Source organism: Dasypus novemcinctus, chromosome 4 (genome assembly GCF_030445035.2).
Source record: "Dasypus novemcinctus isolate mDasNov1 chromosome 4, mDasNov1.1.hap2, whole genome shotgun sequence".
NCBI lineage: Eukaryota > Metazoa > Chordata > Mammalia > Cingulata > Dasypodidae > Dasypus > Dasypus novemcinctus.
This window is the reverse complement of record NC_080676.1, coordinates 157586121-157597005: the sequence shown is the minus strand read 5'-3', so window position 1 is coordinate 157597005 and position 10885 is coordinate 157586121. Positions and strand designations below refer to the sequence as shown.

The window sequence follows — 10885 nt, the reverse complement described above, 5'->3', positions numbered from 1 at the left end:
CCCTGCAGACGCCTGTGCGTCTCCAGATCAGCGCCCTCCGGCTCCGCGCGCTGACCCCGGGGCACGTGTTGCGGCTAAAGACGCGAGAGGCGCAGCCGCGGAAATCTCTGGAAGAAAACGCGGGTAATGCGTAATATTGCGTATATAAGGCTGTTTTTCTTTGACCTGAACAAATGTATGCTAATATTATTATAAGATGTTACTATCAGGGAAAAAAACACCCCGTTTGGCTAAGTGAAAGAAACCAGACACCAAGTTAAAAGAAAAAGAAAACGCGGGTGAATTCCTCCACAACCTAGGTGTGGGGAAAGACTTTCAAATAACTCAGGAGCCAGAAGCCTGTAAAAAAAAAAAAGATTGATACAGTTGGCTACATTGAAAAACCATTGGATAGCACTTACAAAAAGAAAACATAGAAGAAAAAAAGAACCCCACCATAAATAAAAGGCAAATGGCAAACTAGGAAAATCTTTGCAACATGGATCACAGATAAAAAGTTAATATTCTTAATATATAACTCTTAAAAATGGAGGGAACCAGTGACCAAAAATCCAATTTAAAAATAGGCAAAAGACATGACTGACAACTTACCAAAAATTATTAAATTAGCCCTTAAATACATGAAGAGATTTTTAATTTCTCTTATAATGAAAGAAAATGAACATTACTTCGTGTCTTAGTATGTATGCTTTAACGGCATACTACACACTGGGTGTCTTAGAAATTTATGGTTTCACAGTTCTGGAGGCTGGAAGTCGAAATCAAGGTGTCAGCAGAGCAGGGCCGTGCTGGCTCTCAAGGATTTCCCTGAGAACCTTCCTTGCCTCTTGCTAGCTTCTGGTGGTTTGCAACTGCAGCTCGTAAGTCTCTGCCTTTGTCATCACAGGGCCTTCTTTCCCTTTCTTTCTCTCTCTCCCCTATCTTTCCTCTTCTTATGGATAACACCCATAATGACCCTGTTTCCAAATAAGGCCACACTCTGAGGTGCTGGGGATCAAGACTTTAGCATGTTTTTGGGGGACATAGTTCAACCCATAACACTTCTGACATCAGATTTGCACAAAGTCACAAGCAATATAACAGGCTTTTTAAAAATAATGCTGTTTTTGGGGAAAGCAGGTACTCATATATTCCTGGTGGGAATACAAAAAGGGCACAACTCCAATGGAGGGGAATTCCGTGTATCTAACGAAACTACATATCTATTTACCTTTGACCCAGTGTATTAGTCAGGGCTCTCTAGGGAAACAGAACCGATAAGAGCTATCTCTAAATAGTAGGAGATTTTATAAAATTGTCTCATGTGATGGTGGGGATACACAAGTCCAGACTCTGTAGGGCAGGCTGCAGACCACGGGCTCCCGACAAAGGGCCTTGATGAGTTCCCCAGGAGATGCTGTCTGTCTGAAGTAAAGATGGGGATTCTCTCTCTGAATGTTGAAATCACTTTCCCTTTTAAGGCCTTCATCTGATTAGATGAGACATCACTCATTGCTCAGTCTCAGGCAGTCTCCTCAGTTGATTGTAGATGTAATCAGCCATAGATGAAATCAACTCACTAAAAATTAAAGTCCATGAAATGCCCTTGTATTACAGTTAGCCCAGTGCTTGCTGGACCAAACAGCTGGGCACCATTACCTGGCCAAGTTGACACATTAGCCTAACCATTATACCCAGCAATTCCACACATACAAATTTACTCTGAGGAAATACCTACAACAATATGAAAGAATCTATGGACAAGGTTATTCATTGTCTCATTTTTACAGTGGCAAAATTTTGGAAACAACCTCAAGGCCAATACATAGGTAATTAGTTAAATAGTCTGGTACATCTGCACAATGGTATACTATGCAGTTGGAATAGCTCTATAAATTGATATGGAATGATTTCTAGACCATATTGGTAAGTGAAAACTAATTTTTAAAAAAGTACATATAGAATATTATTTTCTGTGTGTAAAATGGGGGGGGGGGACAGTAAAATATACATGTATCTGCTTACTTTTACAAAACAAACTCTAGAAGAATAAACTAGAAACTAGTAAAATGGTTATTTACAGTAGGTGGGTGGGAATGGGTGTGATAGGGGAGGAAATGAGACTTACCAAGCACACCTTTCTTGTAGTTTTTACTTTTAGAAACTTGTTTTTAAAAGTTTTAATATTTTTTAAAAAATCAAGAAATACAAAGGAAAAGAAATCTAAAATGGAATACAAACAGAGACAAGGGAACAAATGAACTACTCTGCATAGTAAGTTAATTGCAGGGAAAAATGTGAATCCAAATAACTTTTGAACACAGGTCTTTTGCCTCTGCACCGTCTGTGTATAAACAAGCAAACAAAACTACAAAGAAAATTTGAACTTCACTTAGCTGGTGGTGATGAGGTGTAGCAATTCTGAAACTATTTTCTGTTTACTATTTGTGACAGTTTGAGATTATTTTTGTGAATCCCAAAGAGAGAAAGATTATGTGGTAAATAAATCTATTCCTCTGGGTGTGATACCCTTTGATTGTATTAAATTCAGTGAGGGGTCTCTGATTAAGTTTACTTGGTAAAATTAATTTAGGGCTTCTGACTGGGCTGCCACAGTCAGTGAGGCCTAACTCAAGTTGAGTCCCTGCCCCCTTGGTAGGCTGATATAGATGGACACTCACTCAAGAAGATACTCGGGAAGAGAGAGAGCTCTGTCATTTGTTTTTTTTTTTTGGGTTGGTAGTAATATATATATTTTTGTCTATATATATTTTGTTACATTAAAAAATATATATATAATATTTTGTTACATTAAAAAATATATATATATTTTGTTACATTAAAATATATATATATTTTTATATATATATATTTTGTAATATATATATATTTTGTTACATTAAAAAAATATGAGGTCCCCATATACCTCCCACCCCCCTCACCCCACAACAACCTCCTCCATCATCATGGGTACTCTGTCATTTTTGATCCTGATGCCCGGGACAGAGATGAGCCATTCACCTTATAGTATGCAGCTGACCTTGGGAAGAGAAGCTATAGAAGATCCTGAAGGAAACGAACCCTATGCCAGGAGAGAGGAAGCCCTGAGAGACAAGCCTTTTGCCAGCTTGAAGTTAAGATAGAGGAAGCCCAGAAAGGAAGGCTAAACCCTCGCAGAAATCAGCGACCATCTTGTTTCAATACGTGACAACTGACTATGATGGGAAAGCAACCTTGATTTGTACTCTTTAGGGCCTTGTAACTGTAAGCTTTTATCCCAAATAAATACCCTTTATAAAAGCCAGCAGATTTCTGGTACTTTGCATTGGCACCCCTTAGGCAGACTAATACATTATTGCACTAAGCAAATTAATAAATCCGTTGCTGTTTGTGGGAGCCAGGATTCTCACTGTAGGAGGAGGGTGATTCAGATGTAGAGTGAGAAGCAGCGAGGAAGAGCTCTGTGGATTGGATTTAGAGGCTTTTGGCTTTCATTTGTTTTTTTGAATGTATTTCCTACATTTGCTGAATGAGGCTGGCAGCAGATCCACCTCAATGGCTGTGAACATTCCTTGTGCCCATATCTTGGTTTCTAAATGCCATTTTCCATTAAAAGGAAGCAGAGCTTCTTGGAAAAGGCTCATTCAGAAAGGGGCAGGGAAAGTAAAAGATGAGCCAGGAACAACTTGTGCCAGAGAGCAAGGAGGTGCTCAAGGAATGATGGAGAGGTGTCAGAAGGACATAGGGGCTAGCTTGACAGGACTTCCAGTGGCCAAACCTTGAACAATTTCAGCATCAGAATGAGTAATGACAGTAATGAACTGTAACACTGAATAAAAAGGAATCCATGCGTTCATATTTTATTTAGAAAGCAAACAAACATACAAAAAGGGGTAGAAGGGACAGCTTTTTAGTGAATGTCAACTAATAAGTGCTGAAGGAACAGAAGGGTTAGAAGAGCTGCTATTTTGCAATTATCTGATATTATAGTAATATCTGTTGCAGGCAGAAATGATTAATGGATGTTAAAACACTCAGTGAAAGGTAGTTCGGGAATAAGACATGCTCCCTCGAAATATTCCACAGATGATTATGAACTGCAGAGGTTAAAAAGGAGCCTTCATTAAGTGAAAAAATCTGGCAGATGCTATCTTAATCCAGCTATCAAAGTTATCACCAGTAAGGGACAGACTGTCTTCAAATGCCTTTTGAGAAGAACAGGGGATCCCGTACAAGGATCTGTCAAAAATGCAAAACCTGATCAGGAGGTGTGGTGGTTTGAAGCTGAATATACGCCAGGAAACCAGAGTCTTAAATCTAATCCATTCCTGTGGGTGTGAACCCATTGTAAGTAGAACCTTCTGATGAGGCGACTTCAGGTAAGGTGTGACCCACCTCAAGCAGGATGGGCCTTAATCCTGTTACTGGAGACTTTTATAAGAGAAACACAGAGAAAGCCACAAAGTAAGAAGGTGAAATGAAGGAAACCTGGAGAGACCAGTAGATGCTGCCATGTGCCTTACCATGTGTTGGGAGCCAGGGTCACCAGCAGCCAGCCCCAGAATGCAGGTCTATGCAAAGAAAGCACCCCTTGATGATGCCTTGGACTTTTCCCCAGCCTCAAACTAAGATAATAAATTCCCATTGTTTAAGCTGAACCATTTCATCGATTTGCTTTGAACAGCCAAGACACTAAAACAGGAGGAAAGATCAGACTAACTCAAATTGAGGGACAATCTACAAAATAATGGTCCTGAGTCTTAAAAGTCATGGTCATAAAAGACAAAGCCTAAGGAACTGTTCCAGATTAAAGGAGAATCAGGAGACTTGAGGACTGAGACTTGTGACCCTGGATTGGGGAACATAATATTGCTATAGAGGATAATATTGGGACACTTGGCAAAATGTTAATAATGAACTGCATAGTAGATATTAGCATTGCATCAAGGTGAAAGTTTTTGAATTTGATCCTTGCAATGTGTTTGTGTAACAGAATATCCTTGTGCTTGGGAAATATGCCCTGAAATACTTAGGGGTGAGGAGTCATGATCTCTGCAATTTAATCTCAGATGGTTTGAGAAAAAAAGAAAAAATCTGAATTGTATTTTGACCCACTGACTAGGTAGACTACAATTTGCTTAGTATGTTCCCTATTGTTGAACATTTAAAATTTCCAATTAAAAAATCACTCTGATAAACCATGTTATTCTTAATATCATTACAAATATAATTTCTTCTTTTCTTATCATTTTTAGGGGAAGTGCCCAGACTTAGGAATATCAAATCAAAGTATAAAGGTTCTTATGGTCTTTAAGAAGAGAATTCACATTCCCAAGGGCACCAGTGGCTGATTTAAATAGAAGGTTGTCTGTAACTTGGGAGGTGAGACCATAGAGCTAAAATAGCAGTGGATTCTGAAAGCAGCTGCCCAAGCTGTTGTGCAAAGGACTCTCATGTTACTACAAAATCTTCCCACACCAAGCTTACATCAGACTTTTAGGTTAGGGACACCCTGGCATTGTTCTGGACCCCAGAGCCTAACCCAGGCCACCATGGCCTAAATTTAGACATTGGACAATAAGGGATTTGCCATTAGTTGGCTCACAGCTTCTAGAAGCATTTCCTAAGAACCACAATATCAAGCTTTCTGTTTGACGACTTCTTAATTCTCCAAGGCATTTGGGAAGTAAGTACTTATCTAAAATCTAAAAGAAGTGTTTGGTCTAAAAGATACTGAGTTGAAAGCAAATAAAGTCACAGGTAATGGGAGTGTAAATTGGTAACTATTTTGGAAAAGAGTTTGGCAATATTTTGTAAGACTGAACACTTGCTTGGCTTATGCCTGACCCACTTAATTTCTCTCCTAGGCACACGAGGGAAATGCTAGCCTAGCAGACAAGTAAGTGGATGTCCAGAGCCACAGTGTTTGTCACAGCAAACAAACTGGGAATTACCCAATGTCCATCAGCTGGAGAATGGCTAAACAATTCATGGTATTATTATCTGACTGAATATTATATAGCAGTGAAAGTGAATTAAGTGTAGCTATGTGCAATTATATGTATGAATCTTAGAAACATTGAGAGGAAAAAAAAAAGCAAACCTCAGAATTCTACTTATTGAATAATTTTTCTATAAAGTTAAAAAACAAAACAATATACTGTTTAGGGGAGTGGAGTAGCTCACTGGTTGAGCGCCTGTTTCCCTTGTATGAGGTCCTGGGTTCAATCCCTGGTGCCTCCTAAAAAAACAAAAAATAAAAAACAAAAATACTGTTTAGGGATATATTCACCTATATTTAAGACTTTTTCTTTTTAAAGCAAAATGCAGGATGTGAAGGCAAGAGTATAAGATTGACAAAAAGTACAGAGAAATGTCAATATTCTAGTTTTTAGGTTGGTGGGTATCTAGTGTTCATTTTAGTACCATGCTTTGTTTCTTACGTATAGACTGGGTAAGTTCTATTGAATGTGTCAAATAATATGTTAAATTTTTTAAAAAATCACTGGATATCTCCCCAAGGTATTCACTTTTTGCATATAATGCATTTACAAATAGCAATTAGCAGAAAACCATAAAATTTTAGAATTGGAAGAGGACTTCAAGATCACCTAATTTGAAATATAAACAATTAAAAATTACCAAGTATAGGAAATGTTTATAGTTTGGGAAAACTGGAGAAGATTTTTAAACATCAAATCAATGGAAAAAGAAATGAATAAAAAAATGGAGCAGTTTGGCTTAAATAAAATGGTGCATCGAAAATCATCTTAAACAAAAGGCAAATGATAAACTGGAATTAAAATATGCCACAAATATAACAGTCTAATGTTTAATATCTTTAATACATAAACACCCTGTTTAAATCAATAGGAAAAATATTAACAAAATTGAAAAAAATGGCAATGGATATGAACAGTAAGTGAAAGAAGAAATGCAAGTGGACAGTAAAACAAGTGAAAAAAGTTGTCTTTCTAGCAATTCAAAGGGAAAGAAAAACTAAAAAAGAGATGCCATGCGACATTCAAATGTTATTAACCCACCTGAATGATATACTTGGGAAAGGTTGATATGGGAAAATTAATGTTGTATATGTTCCCACAATTAAAAAAAGAAAAAGCAGCTGAAGAGGCAATGACAATTAAATACAATACATGATCCTGGACAGAATCTAGCAAGGGAGGAGAAAAGGCTCAAAAGGATATTATTTGGACATATGAAAAAATTGGAACAGAGACTGTAAGCTTTAAATAAATGTTAAATTTCTTGAACTTGATAACTGCACTTGAGGTGGTTAGGTAAGTGACTATCCTTGTTTTTAGGAAATGTATATGGCAGGATTAAGTATTCAAAGTGCATGATGTATTCAGCCTAGAGAGACAAACAGATGGGTGGATAGATAAAAGAGAACCGTTAAAGTTGGTGGATCTGGGTACCTGGGGGGATAGGGGTATGTTGGAATTCTCTGTATGGGGTTTGTATTACTTTTGCAGTTGTTCTGTAGGTTTGGAAATATGTAAAAAAATAAAAAGTTTTAAAGAGATGCCCCATTTCAAAATTAAAAAAGCAAAGATACATATATATGTGTGTATGTATGTATGTATATAGCACTTGATGTTGACAGTCTTCTATTAGAAATTGTCCCTTTGTAACAGTAGCTTTAAAAAGGTACATATCCTTTCAACGGAGAAAATTTAGTAAGCACTTTGCTGTCTAGTGGCCAACTGGGAAAAAGAGAGAACAGTTCTATCCCCATTAACAAACTGATGTATGAGCCAGTGGCAAAAACATTTATTGAACACCTACTACATAGAAACAATGCTAAACACCAGTGATATGAAGGTGAATAAGAAGAGGGTACTACAAATCACATTCTTGTAAATTGAATCATGTATATTGTATCAGAAAACCAGAATTTGGGAAGCAGATATGACTCAGCTGATAGAGTGTCTGCCTACCATATGGAGGGTTCAGGGTTCAATCCCCAGGGCCTCCTGACCTGTGTGGTAAGCTGGCCCACGCACAGTGCTGCCGTGTGCAAGGAGTGCCATACCATGCAGGGGTGTCCCCGCGTACGGGTGCCCCATGAGCAAGGAGTGTACCCTGCAAGGAGAGCCGCCCCGCGTGAAAAAAGTGCAGCCTGCCTAGGAGTGGTGCTGTACACATGGAGAGCTGACGTAGAAGGTTGATGCAACAAGAGAGATGCAGTTTTCCAGTTCTGCCAGATAATGCAAGCGGATGCATAAGAACACACAGCGAATGGACAGAGAGAGCAGACAACGGGAGGAGGGGAGAGGAATAAATCTTAAAAAAAAAAAAAAGAAAAAAGAAAACCGGAATTTTAGTGCTCAAGGGGAGGTTAGAGATGATCTGCTTTGCGTTTCTCTCTTTTTTGTGCACTAAAAAAAAAATATTTGAAAAACTGGGCACTAGAGAGGAGAAATGACTTGCTTAAGGCCACATGGCCAGCTAGGGCCTACAGGAAAAAAAGAAATGCAAATGAAATTAAATGGAAGGTCACTCTCTTAATTTTTAAAACATTTTATTTTGAAATGTTAAGAACTTTGTATTTACAGAAGAGCTGCAAAGATAGTATAGAGTTCTTCATACCTTCTCGCAGCTTCCCCCATGTACAGACTTCAGATTTCACCGGTTTCCCACTAATACCCTTTTTCTGTTCCACACTGCATTTAGACCAAGGGTTTTTAACCTTTTTTGTTCAATGGACCCCTCTGCTAGTCAGGTGAAAACCAAAGGCCTTCACAATGTAGTGGCAGATAGTTTTATGACACTCAACTAGCGCTGGGTCTAACAACTACCATAATTTCAAAATATGGACGAACATAGGCAATTTTTTGAGATATGCAACAACTGTAATGTGATGTGAAATGACTACTACTTAATTTATTGCATATATTCTTAAGTGAAAGAAATGCTAGATTTCAATTAGAGGTGAGTGAAAATGAAGATGGTAAGTTGATTTTTTTTCAATTTAAGCTCATGGAACCCTTGAAGGCCTGGTTAAGAACCCCAGATTTAGATCCTCTAGACTTTAACTTTGGCTTTTCCTATACCTGAGGTTCCTTCAAAGAGTAAGGAATTACTGACATTCAGCTACTGTACAGAAAGTATATCACAAGTCTCCCTTGTCTTTGCAGTAGGCTTAGTAGGGTTCAGTGCCAGTTGTTTTCTTCCCTGGTGATCTCTATGAAAACCCACCCGAAGTTATCTGGTGTGGGCATGTGCTGTTAAGGACAATCCCAGTCCCTGTGTTCTTAGCTGCACCCTGAGCTTTCTGCCACAGCTGCCTCTTGGATCTTGAGTCTCATTTCTAGTTTTTATTGTTGTGCATTGAACTTTCTTTGCTCTCAGTTGCCTAGTTCATCCAGTGAAGGACTTTGGAGGTGGAAAAACAAAAGCTCAAACTCCATCTTTCCCACTAGTTGTACAACCCTGACCAAGTCAATCAGTTGCTCTGAAATTCAGTTTCCTCATCTGCAAGATGGGGACAATAATAGCCACTTTGCAGAGTTATTTTGAGGTTTAAATGAAAGAATGGACATAGTGATCAGCATGGTGCCTGTGCAGCTGGTGTGGGATGGGATGGCATGAATGGGAAAACAGGCCAGATGGGTGCACTGGAAGGTCCTGAACACCAAGATGCCCTAGACTTCCTGGTGGGCAGGGGCAGGCAATGAAGGAGTCTGAGCAACGAGTGAAGGCATCAGGGCTGCACTTTAGAACGTGGAATCTGGAGGTGTGCTGGATTCAGCAGAGCAGTGGGAAAAAAGAGACCCACAGGAAAGCAGTGAGGAGGCGTCTGTGTATATTTTAATATGAGCTGAACGGGAGTCTGAACTGGAGGGGGGAGGTGGTAGAAAGATGAGAGTCTCAAGAGATTGTGTGGAGGTCCCATCCACTGAGAGCGATGTCATTAATAGAGATAGGGAAATTGGGATGAAGAGGTAATTCGTGGGAAAAGAATGCATTTGGTTTTACTCAAGCTGCATTTGAGATCCAATAGAACACCAGGCAGAAAGATGTGGAGGTGGTGAGTGTGAGCTGGAGCTTGGCGAAGCGGTGGGAGTAGACAATGACGATCTAAGTAACATGCCCAGAGGAGTGATGTTAGACTAACAACTTCTGACACTAATTGCAAATACTGCACTAACTTCACCCACCAGCTACCATGCAGTTCCGACTCTACTGGGGTGTCAGGCGAGACCTCACAGGTTCAGGGTGTCCTCTACAAGATTGTACTTTGGGCACCAGTTGCAAGCTTGGGGGCCCAGACCACCAACTCTTCTAACCAACTGGTTACAAACTTGGGATTCCCACTACCCCCTGGGTTCGATAATTTGCTGGGACGACACAGAACTCAATGAAAGCACTATATTCATGGATTCCAAAAATAGATATTGGATTATGTTTGTAAACTGGGTCTGTACCTAGGTGTGATTAAATTATGATTAGGGCTTCGATTGGGCCATATCAGTCTGGTGTTGAGTCCCTGCCCCTTGGTGGGTGAGGACTCACAGATAAAAAACATGGCAAAGGACAGAGTTGGAGTTTTGATGCTGGAGTCTTGAACTGGAGCCCTAGGAAGTAAGCACACAGAGGAGCTTGGTGGTGAGGAGAGAAAGAAGGCCCTGGGAAGAGAAACAAGCTTTGCCAATGTGATAGATTTGTAGCCAGATTTTCTCTAGGTTCTTGGCTAAGCTACAAAACATGAATTTCTAGAGCAAGCTGGATTAGTTAGGTCAGTTCTTTATTAAGGAAGGGAGGAAAATGAAGTGGGAGCATGGGTTCCAGGTAGGGTGGAAGGGGCTGAAGAGTGTTAAAGAGGGCAGATTTACAAACTACACTTCCCCAGTATAGATGATAAATGCCTCAGTTTTACTTGTGT

The 10885-nt window shown here is 39.4% G+C and overlaps 1 protein-coding gene across 3 annotated transcripts in view; it reads left to right on the top strand.

Annotated features, from left to right (window-relative positions):
* Positions 1–4: 4 nt before the first annotated feature.
* HLCS (holocarboxylase synthetase) overlaps positions 5–10885 on the top strand; it is a 239049-nt gene continuing 228168 nt past the window's right edge. Inside the window, exon 1 of one of the 3 annotated variants that reach the window (XM_071214961.1) lies at positions 5–123. The gene's annotated coding sequence lies outside the window, so the exon portion shown is untranslated. The remainder of the gene's footprint in view (positions 124–10885) is intronic. The other 2 variants (XM_058296218.2, XM_071214966.1) reach the window with 2 other exon arrangements.